The sequence below is a fragment of the Bos taurus genome, chromosome 12 (genome assembly GCF_002263795.3).
Source record: "Bos taurus isolate L1 Dominette 01449 registration number 42190680 breed Hereford chromosome 12, ARS-UCD2.0, whole genome shotgun sequence".
Taxonomy (NCBI): Eukaryota; Metazoa; Chordata; class Mammalia; order Artiodactyla; family Bovidae; genus Bos; species Bos taurus.
Genome location: NC_037339.1, coordinates 16,714,254 through 16,722,093, shown reverse-complemented (window position 1 = coordinate 16,722,093; position 7,840 = coordinate 16,714,254).

The following is a 7,840-nucleotide window of genomic DNA, read 5'->3' as shown; positions in this document are numbered from 1 at the left end:
GCATCAGTTCTTCAGCACTCAGCCTTCTTTATGGTCCAACTCTCACATCTGTACATGCCTACTGAAAAAACCATAGCTTTGACTATATGGACTTTTGTCAGCAATGTGATGTCTCTGCCTCTTAATGTGCTGTCTAGGTTTGTCATAGCTTTTCTTCCAAGGAGCAAGCACCTTTTAATTTTGTGGCTGTAGTCACTGTCCTCAGTGATTTTGGAGCCCAAGAAACTAAAGTTTATCACTGTTTCCATTTTTCTTCCCATCTATTTGCCATGAAGTGATGGGACCACACGCTATGATATTAGTTTTTTGAAAGTTGAGTTTAAAGTCAACATAACGGCCCTTCCCAACAATCCCACCAGAGGTGTACCCAGCACAAACATGTATGTAAAACCTATATGGGAATGTTCGTAGCAGCACTGCTCATAATATCCCAAATCTGGAAAAAACCCAAATGCCCATCTACAATAGTATGCATAAAATCGGTGTATTCATACAGTGGAATATTCTACAATGAGATAAACATAAAATTAGATGCAGCAACACAGTCTCAAACATTAAACACAATCTTTTTTTTTTTTTTGCCATACCACATGATATGGAGAAGGCAATGGCAACCCACTCCAGTACTCTTACCTGGAAAATCCCTTGGACGGAGGGGCCTGGTGGGCTGCAGTCCATGGGGTCGCTAGGAGTCGGACATGACTGATCAACTTCACTTTCACTTTTCACTTTCATGCATTGGAGAAGGAAATGGCAACCCACTCCAGTGTTCTTGCCTGGAGAATCCCAGGGACGGGGGAGCCTGCTGGGCTGCCGTCTATGGGGTCACACACAGTCGGACGTGACTGAAGCAACTTACCAGCTTTCCAGCACATGATATATGGGATCTTAGTTCCCCAACCAAGGCTGGAACCAGTGCCCCCGGAAGTGGAAGTGCAGAGTCTTAACCACTGGACCACCAGGGAAATCCCTCAAACACAATCTTGAGTGGAAGAATCCAAGTACAAAATTATAAACTGTATATGTCATTATCTATCATTTCATATGAGAGTCCAAGCCAGGCAAATCTCATCTGTTGTGTTAGAAGTCAGGATGGGATTACTTCTAGCAGAAGGAGTATGGGGCCCTGGGCAGAGGTGGTTAGAGGGTAGCATACAAGGTCCTTCAGGGAACTAGAGATGCTCGCTTCCTTTGGGTTAGTATATGAGCTTAGTATATGAGCATGTTTACTTGGCAAATTCATCAGGCCATACACTTAAGACTTATACACATTTTCATATGTGTTATACTTTAGTGAAGATTGTGTTAAAATCTCTTAAGTAGTCATGTTATAGAGATCATAAATATACTACTGCATGAAACAAAAGATTCTTGATGTTATACAAGAATGTTTATTTGGGAGAATACAGTTTTCAGTGGCCACATCATTTATGGAGTCAAATAATGTTATCTCACTTAGAAACCACTTAGAAGTGAAGGTGATGTGTGATGGCTTGTGAGCTCTCTGAATTTTGAATATGCAAGTGGAGCCCAGATAAAAATTATTTATTGAAATCTTACAGTGGAAAAATTCCAAACTGATATTTAAAAATATTTTTAATATGTGTAATAAACTGTGACAAGTAGACATGAATTTTTGTTTTGAAGAGTTCATAAACATTTCAAATTATCCAAACAGCTTTTTTACATATTCTCATCAGAAACAATGCTGTTCTTGTATTTGGCCCCAGTGAACATACACACTGGATGAGAGACAACGTGGCTTTAGTTTTGATGGCTGCAGTCAACATTACTAACAAGAAATTTGTGCACATAGCATATTTTAAGTTGGAAAACATGAATTTTAAACACTAATGTTTAATAAATGTTGAAAGCCAGGAAGAAAAAACAGTGCTTACACCCATCCATGTCAACATCTTTATGAGTGTGTGTGTTTTTGGCTGTGCTGGGTCTTCATTGCAGCAAAAAGGCTTCTCCTTGTGGGGAGCAGGCTTCTCGAGTTGCAGCACACAGTCCTCTTGTTGCAGAGCACAGGCTTAGTTGCTCTGTGGCATCTGGGATCTTAGTTCCCCTGCTGCTGTTGCTGCTAAGTCGATTCAGTTGTGTCCGACTCTATGCGATCCCATAGACGGCAGCCCACCAGGCTCCTCCATCCCTGGGATTCTCCAGGCAAGAATACTGGAGGGGGTTGCCATTTCCTTCTCTAATGCATGAAAGTGAAAAGTGAAAGTGAAGTCTCTCAGTCATGTCCGACTCTTATCGACCCCATGGACTGCAGCCTACCAGGCTCCTCTGTCCCTGGGACTTTCCAGGCAAGAGTACTGGAGTGGGGGTGCCATCGCCTTCTCCTACCAGGGACCAAATCCACATCCCCTACGTTGGAAGGTGGATTCTTAACCACTGGACCACCAGGGAAGTCCCATGCACTTCTCACTTTCTTTACAGCCCTGAGAATTTAAGTTCTGATTCAAAAACACTTTAAAGATAGAATTATTATAATGATACTTTCAGAAAAAAGTTAACCTGATATGTCTCCTGCTTCCATAAGGTAACTTGAGCAGCTCATTTCATCCTTATAAGTCTGGATTCCTCATCGGAAAATGTGTAGACAACAGCCCCTTCACCCTCTAACTCACAGAACCGTGGAGCATAGGAAGATAATATATCCGTATGAAATCACTCTAATCCCACCCAGATATTAGTAACAAATGCACTAGTGTCAGACGGAGAAGGCAATGGCACCCCACTCCAGTACTCTTGCCTGGAAAATCCCATGGACCAAGGAGCCTGGTGGGCTGCAGTCCATGGGGTCACTAAGAGTCAGACATGACTGAGCGACTTCACTTTCACTTTTCATTTTCATGCATCGGAGAAGGAAATGGCAACCCACTCCAGTGTTCTTGCCTGGAGAATCCAGGGACGGGGGAGCCTGGTGGGCTGCCGCCTTTGGGGTCGCACAGAGTCGGACACAACTGAAGCGACTTAGCAGCAACAGCAGTGTCAGAGGAGTCCTGAGTGAGATGTCCTGTCCTTAGAGATCACCCATAGGAATGTCATAGAGCTTCTGCCTTTGTTTATTTTCATTTCATTCCCTATTAAAATGTATATATTTTTCTATATGTCTTATAATATACATGATGCATTGGTAAATTAATATAGGCAACTGTAAATAATAGTTCATATGCTGAGGATGCCTATGCAAATATGAGACCCTCAGAAGTCCCCAGCTGCAACCTTTTGTGAAAAAAGAATTTGTGAGGACCAACACAGAGTATCTGCTGTGCCATTAATTTGTTTTTCTAAAAATAAAATACCTCCCTCCAGGAAGACATAGTTTGTATACTTCTTCACCTCCTTCAGTAGTCCTGGCCAGTCCAGGAGAAAATGTCCTTTGGGTCTTAAGAGATAATAAAAGGAATTTGGTTGTGTGTTCTGTTTGGCCTGATTCCAGGACTCCAATCCAAGGGCACTGATGCCTCCTTGCCTCTTTGGCATCAGGTGTCAGTCTTCTGCCTCTGGTGATACCTGATGAGTGGCAGCAGGTGCCGATGAGAAGCCAGCTCTTTCCCTTTAGGACGATAGCAGCATGTCCTCAACCAGTTAAGTCAGTGAACATTTATCGTATTGGGTTTGTTGGACAAATTCAAATATGAATAGAAAACGTGCTCTGGAGGAGGGAACTGAGTGAGAACTTTTTTTTTTTTTTTTTTCAAGATCGTATTTCAGAAATCTTTCTGAAATCTAGACAGGTGTCCGTGTGTGTTTTACCCCTGCATGCGGAGTTATAATATTGAGCTCAGGCTGCTTCAGTGGTGGATTCAAGATGCATTGCCTCTTTGGTCATTGCTGCATATGCACAATTTTTATTCTCAGAAGACTAAAACCTAGTCCTTCATGTTTTCTTCTAAAATCATTTCAGTAAAAACACTGCCACCTCGTGTTTTGATTAGGAGAAGCATGATAGACCATACACTGACAAAGTTTCCCAGAGTAAACAGCAAGTAATGGCACCCCACTCCAGTACTCTTGCCTGGAAAATCCCATGGACGGAGGAGCCTGGTAGGCTGCAGCCCATGGGGTCGCTAGGAGTCGGACACGATTGAGCAACTTCACTTTCACTTTTCACTTTCATGCATTGGAGAAGGAAATGGCAACCCACTCCAGTGTTCTTGCCTGGAGAATCCCAGGGACGGGGGAGCCTGGTGGGCTGCTGTCTATGGGGTCGCACAGAGTCGGACACGATTGAAGCGACTTAGCAGCAGCAGCAGCAACTCATTTTCTTATTTATATTCAAAGAAAACCTGACGGAGTATAGAAATTTCCTGTATTGATTGTAAAATAATTGTAGCTCATCTCTTGCTGCATAGTGCAGAGAGGCTGTCCCAGCTGTTGAAATTATTATTAAATATAGATTCTAAGGTAATTCTGCTAACAGCCCAGCTTTATTCAATTAGTCTGATCTGGCTCATTGCACAAAGTCAAGGCAGAGGGATTATGTAGGTGCTTCTCACAGGGTTGCTGTGAGATTTACAATACAAACATTTAACAGGGCCGGTCAGGTCATAACTATTCAATTTTGGGTGCATGCTAAGTTGCTTCAGTCATGTCTGACTCTTTGTGATCTGTTGACTAGAGCCTGCCAGACTCCTCTGTGCATGGGATTCTCCAGGCAAGAATACTGGGGTGGGTTGCCATGCCCTCCTCCAGGGGATCTTCCCAACCCAGGAATCGAACCCGTGTCTCTTACGTCTCTTGCACTGGCAGGCAGGTTCTTTACCACCTGGGAAGCCCCAAGTACTCAATAAACTTCAGCTATTGTATTTAATTTTCTTCGTCACTTGGATCTGTGACTACTCTGGTTATTAAGATTTCTATAAGAGAACAAATAAATTATTGTGAGTCTTATTATGTCCCTTTCCCCGCTGAAATTATTATTTGCCTAATATGAGCTTGATAAAAGACGTTTATTGGGAAGCAAACCTTCAACTACAGCAGAATGGGTTCTTTTTTCAGGAGTACCAAGGAGGAAGACATCATCTGGAGGGGGATGGGAAAGTTCACCGAAATGAAAGGCATTGACTGTCAGTCATCAAGCCTGGGTAGCACTCTGCAAAGTCAAGAAGAGATGAGAAGACATCTTAAGCCGTATGTGTAGCCTAGGAAACAAAAACATCAGAGCCCCTGGTGGTAACGGGACACTGGCGGGGCTGCGCCAAGTGATAAATTGCCAACAGGCTGGAAAGGCACACATGGCATTGAAACCTGTGAACAAGTAACCGTGAGGCAGTGAAGGTGTTTCTAGTAGGGAAGAGACATGCTAAGACTTGTGCTTTTTTTCATATTATGGTCACAGGAGAAGGTTGTAAAGATAAGATAGACAGGGAGACCAAATGGACCACTGACTACTCATCTCAGAAAGAGTTGATGAGCTGGCACTAAGGTGGTAGGGGTGAAGAGGTGGTGCTGGGGCAGAGAGATGTTTCTGAGGAAGAATCTACATTGTTTAGTGACCAACTGAAAGGGCCAGGGACACGTCAGTGATGACCCTACCGTGTCTAGCCGGGGAGACTGGGAAGGTGAGGAAACCACTGAATCAGGAGATACACGAAAAGACGAAGGAGTTTTGGGGAGGTATTAACAGTAGGGAGTCCAATTTCAAATACATTAAGGTTGAAGAACCTCCAAGTGGATGACTTTCACAAGGACATTCAAGTGAAGATACTCAGAGCTGCATTATTCTGGATCTCAGAAGGGAAGCAGGACCTAGAATTGTGAAATACGTAGATTTATACATCACTGCTGCTGTTGGAACCACCAGATAGATATCTTTCACATGAATGAAAGAGTGTCAACACTCCTTTAAAAAACAAGAAGAAGAAGAAGGTGGAGACTGTGAAGAAAATGGAAAATGAACACTCTGAGAGAGAAAAATAGCACCAGGACAGAACTCCTGGGTTTCAAGTAGCAAGGGCTCAACATCCCAAATGCTACAAGAGAGTCAACCAGAACAAGGACTGAAAAGAGGCCACTGGATCAAGCGACTGGGGTGGGATCCATGACATTATTATGAGCGTTTTCAATGGAGTGGTGAGGACAAGAGGGAAAATGAATGGAAAGTGAGGGCGTTGGTTCATTGGTTCAACAAACGCTTATCAAGTGCCTCCTAGATGTTAGACTGTCCCGGCCTCGTCCAGCAGGAAACAAAGACTCCTGTATTCATGGAGCTTGCACGCCAGCACTGTTCACAGAATACTCTTCAAAGAACATTCTCGAAGGGTCTGGGAGGACAAGAGACTGGACAGTTTTTTTGAGCAGAAAGGGTGGAATCAAGGGAATTGTTTCCCACAGGCTGGTGAGGCTGGAGTTTGTGGCTGAATCGCGAAAGATAGAGATAAGAGATTGGAGAAGATGCAAGAAGGAGGAAGTAAGAGAGAGAGACACAGAGACAGAGACCAATCACACAGAGCCCCCCGCAGCTGTGGAGCCGGCATTTAACCTTCAAAGCGTGAGCAGTGATTTTCACCTCCAAGACAGGAAATGATTCGACAGCTCACATCTGATGGTCTTCATTTTCCCCGTAAATGAAGAGACAAGCCGAGAGCAGAGCAAAGGAGACTTGAGACCACAATTCGAAGAACAGAAGCAGGAAGTAGGAAGAGAGCCAAAGGACACAGCGTCAACACTATTTTCAAGCAGAGTTGTATTCAGCTAAGCAATAAATATGTGGTGTGTCTGCTACTCACGTCTACACATTCATCCTCACCAGACGCTCCCCGGTGTCTTCCTCAGACAGAAGATGTGTCTTCCTTCTCTGTACCCAGCCCCCAGCTCTTGTGACTAGAGCAGATACTTATGTGGTGCTCACATTCCAAGAGATCAGATGCTTTCTTTTACCTCTCAAAGGAAAGCGAACATTGTTAGGGAGCATCTACCGGCCAAGTGCTCGATTTTATTTACTTAGGTCTAGTCGCAGTGGGGAAAAGGCAGCTTACCCCTACCTACGCTTTCTCCCCAATCCACCCCCACCTTACCCGATTTGATCCTGCAGAAATACCGAGTCAGCTGTCCTCTCTAAATCCTCAGCACTTTATTTTTCCATTAGTGTTGCTGTACCAATCAACCTTCAAGTCCAGCATTTCAAAACACAGAGGAGAGTCATAAGATGGATTTTCTACAGGCAACTACCTCCTGTTCCTTCAGTCTCATCACCTCTCTGAGTCAGAAAAGGCCTCTTTGCCCTCGGTCTGAGGACGTTCGTCTTGTCTTCTCAGTGACCTTGTGCTCAATGCAATGATCCTCATCTCCAGACCTGCCTGACAGGCCAGTGTCCTCCGTCCATTAAATGTGTACCTCTTAACACAAAGACTTTTTGGTTGAACACAGCTGTCCTAGATATATATTTACACAGATTTCAAGTACCACTTGCTGGAAGGTTCTCCTTAGCTATTCAGATGATTCTCCTCAACTGCCTTTTCCGAGTGATACTAATATAACTTTACTGGCTTTCCTTTTATTTATATTTGTGGAACACATACAAATCAATGTGTGGTCATTTCATTTTCAATTCGTGTCCTTATATTTCATGGTGTCTGTAAACATCATAGAGTTGGATTTTTAACCTGCCTTTTAGCTGTCTAGTTCTTTAGTATTTACTGTAATTGCTGATATATTTGGGTTTATTTCTACTCTGTTATTTAGGGCCACTCTGCTTATTCTGCTTCTTTTGCATCTTCTTCCCAATCCACTTCCTTCCTGTGACTTTTGGAAGAGATTTTTAACTTCATAGCTTCTTCTTTACTGATTTAAAAGCAATAAACTCTTTTCTTACATTAATATATCC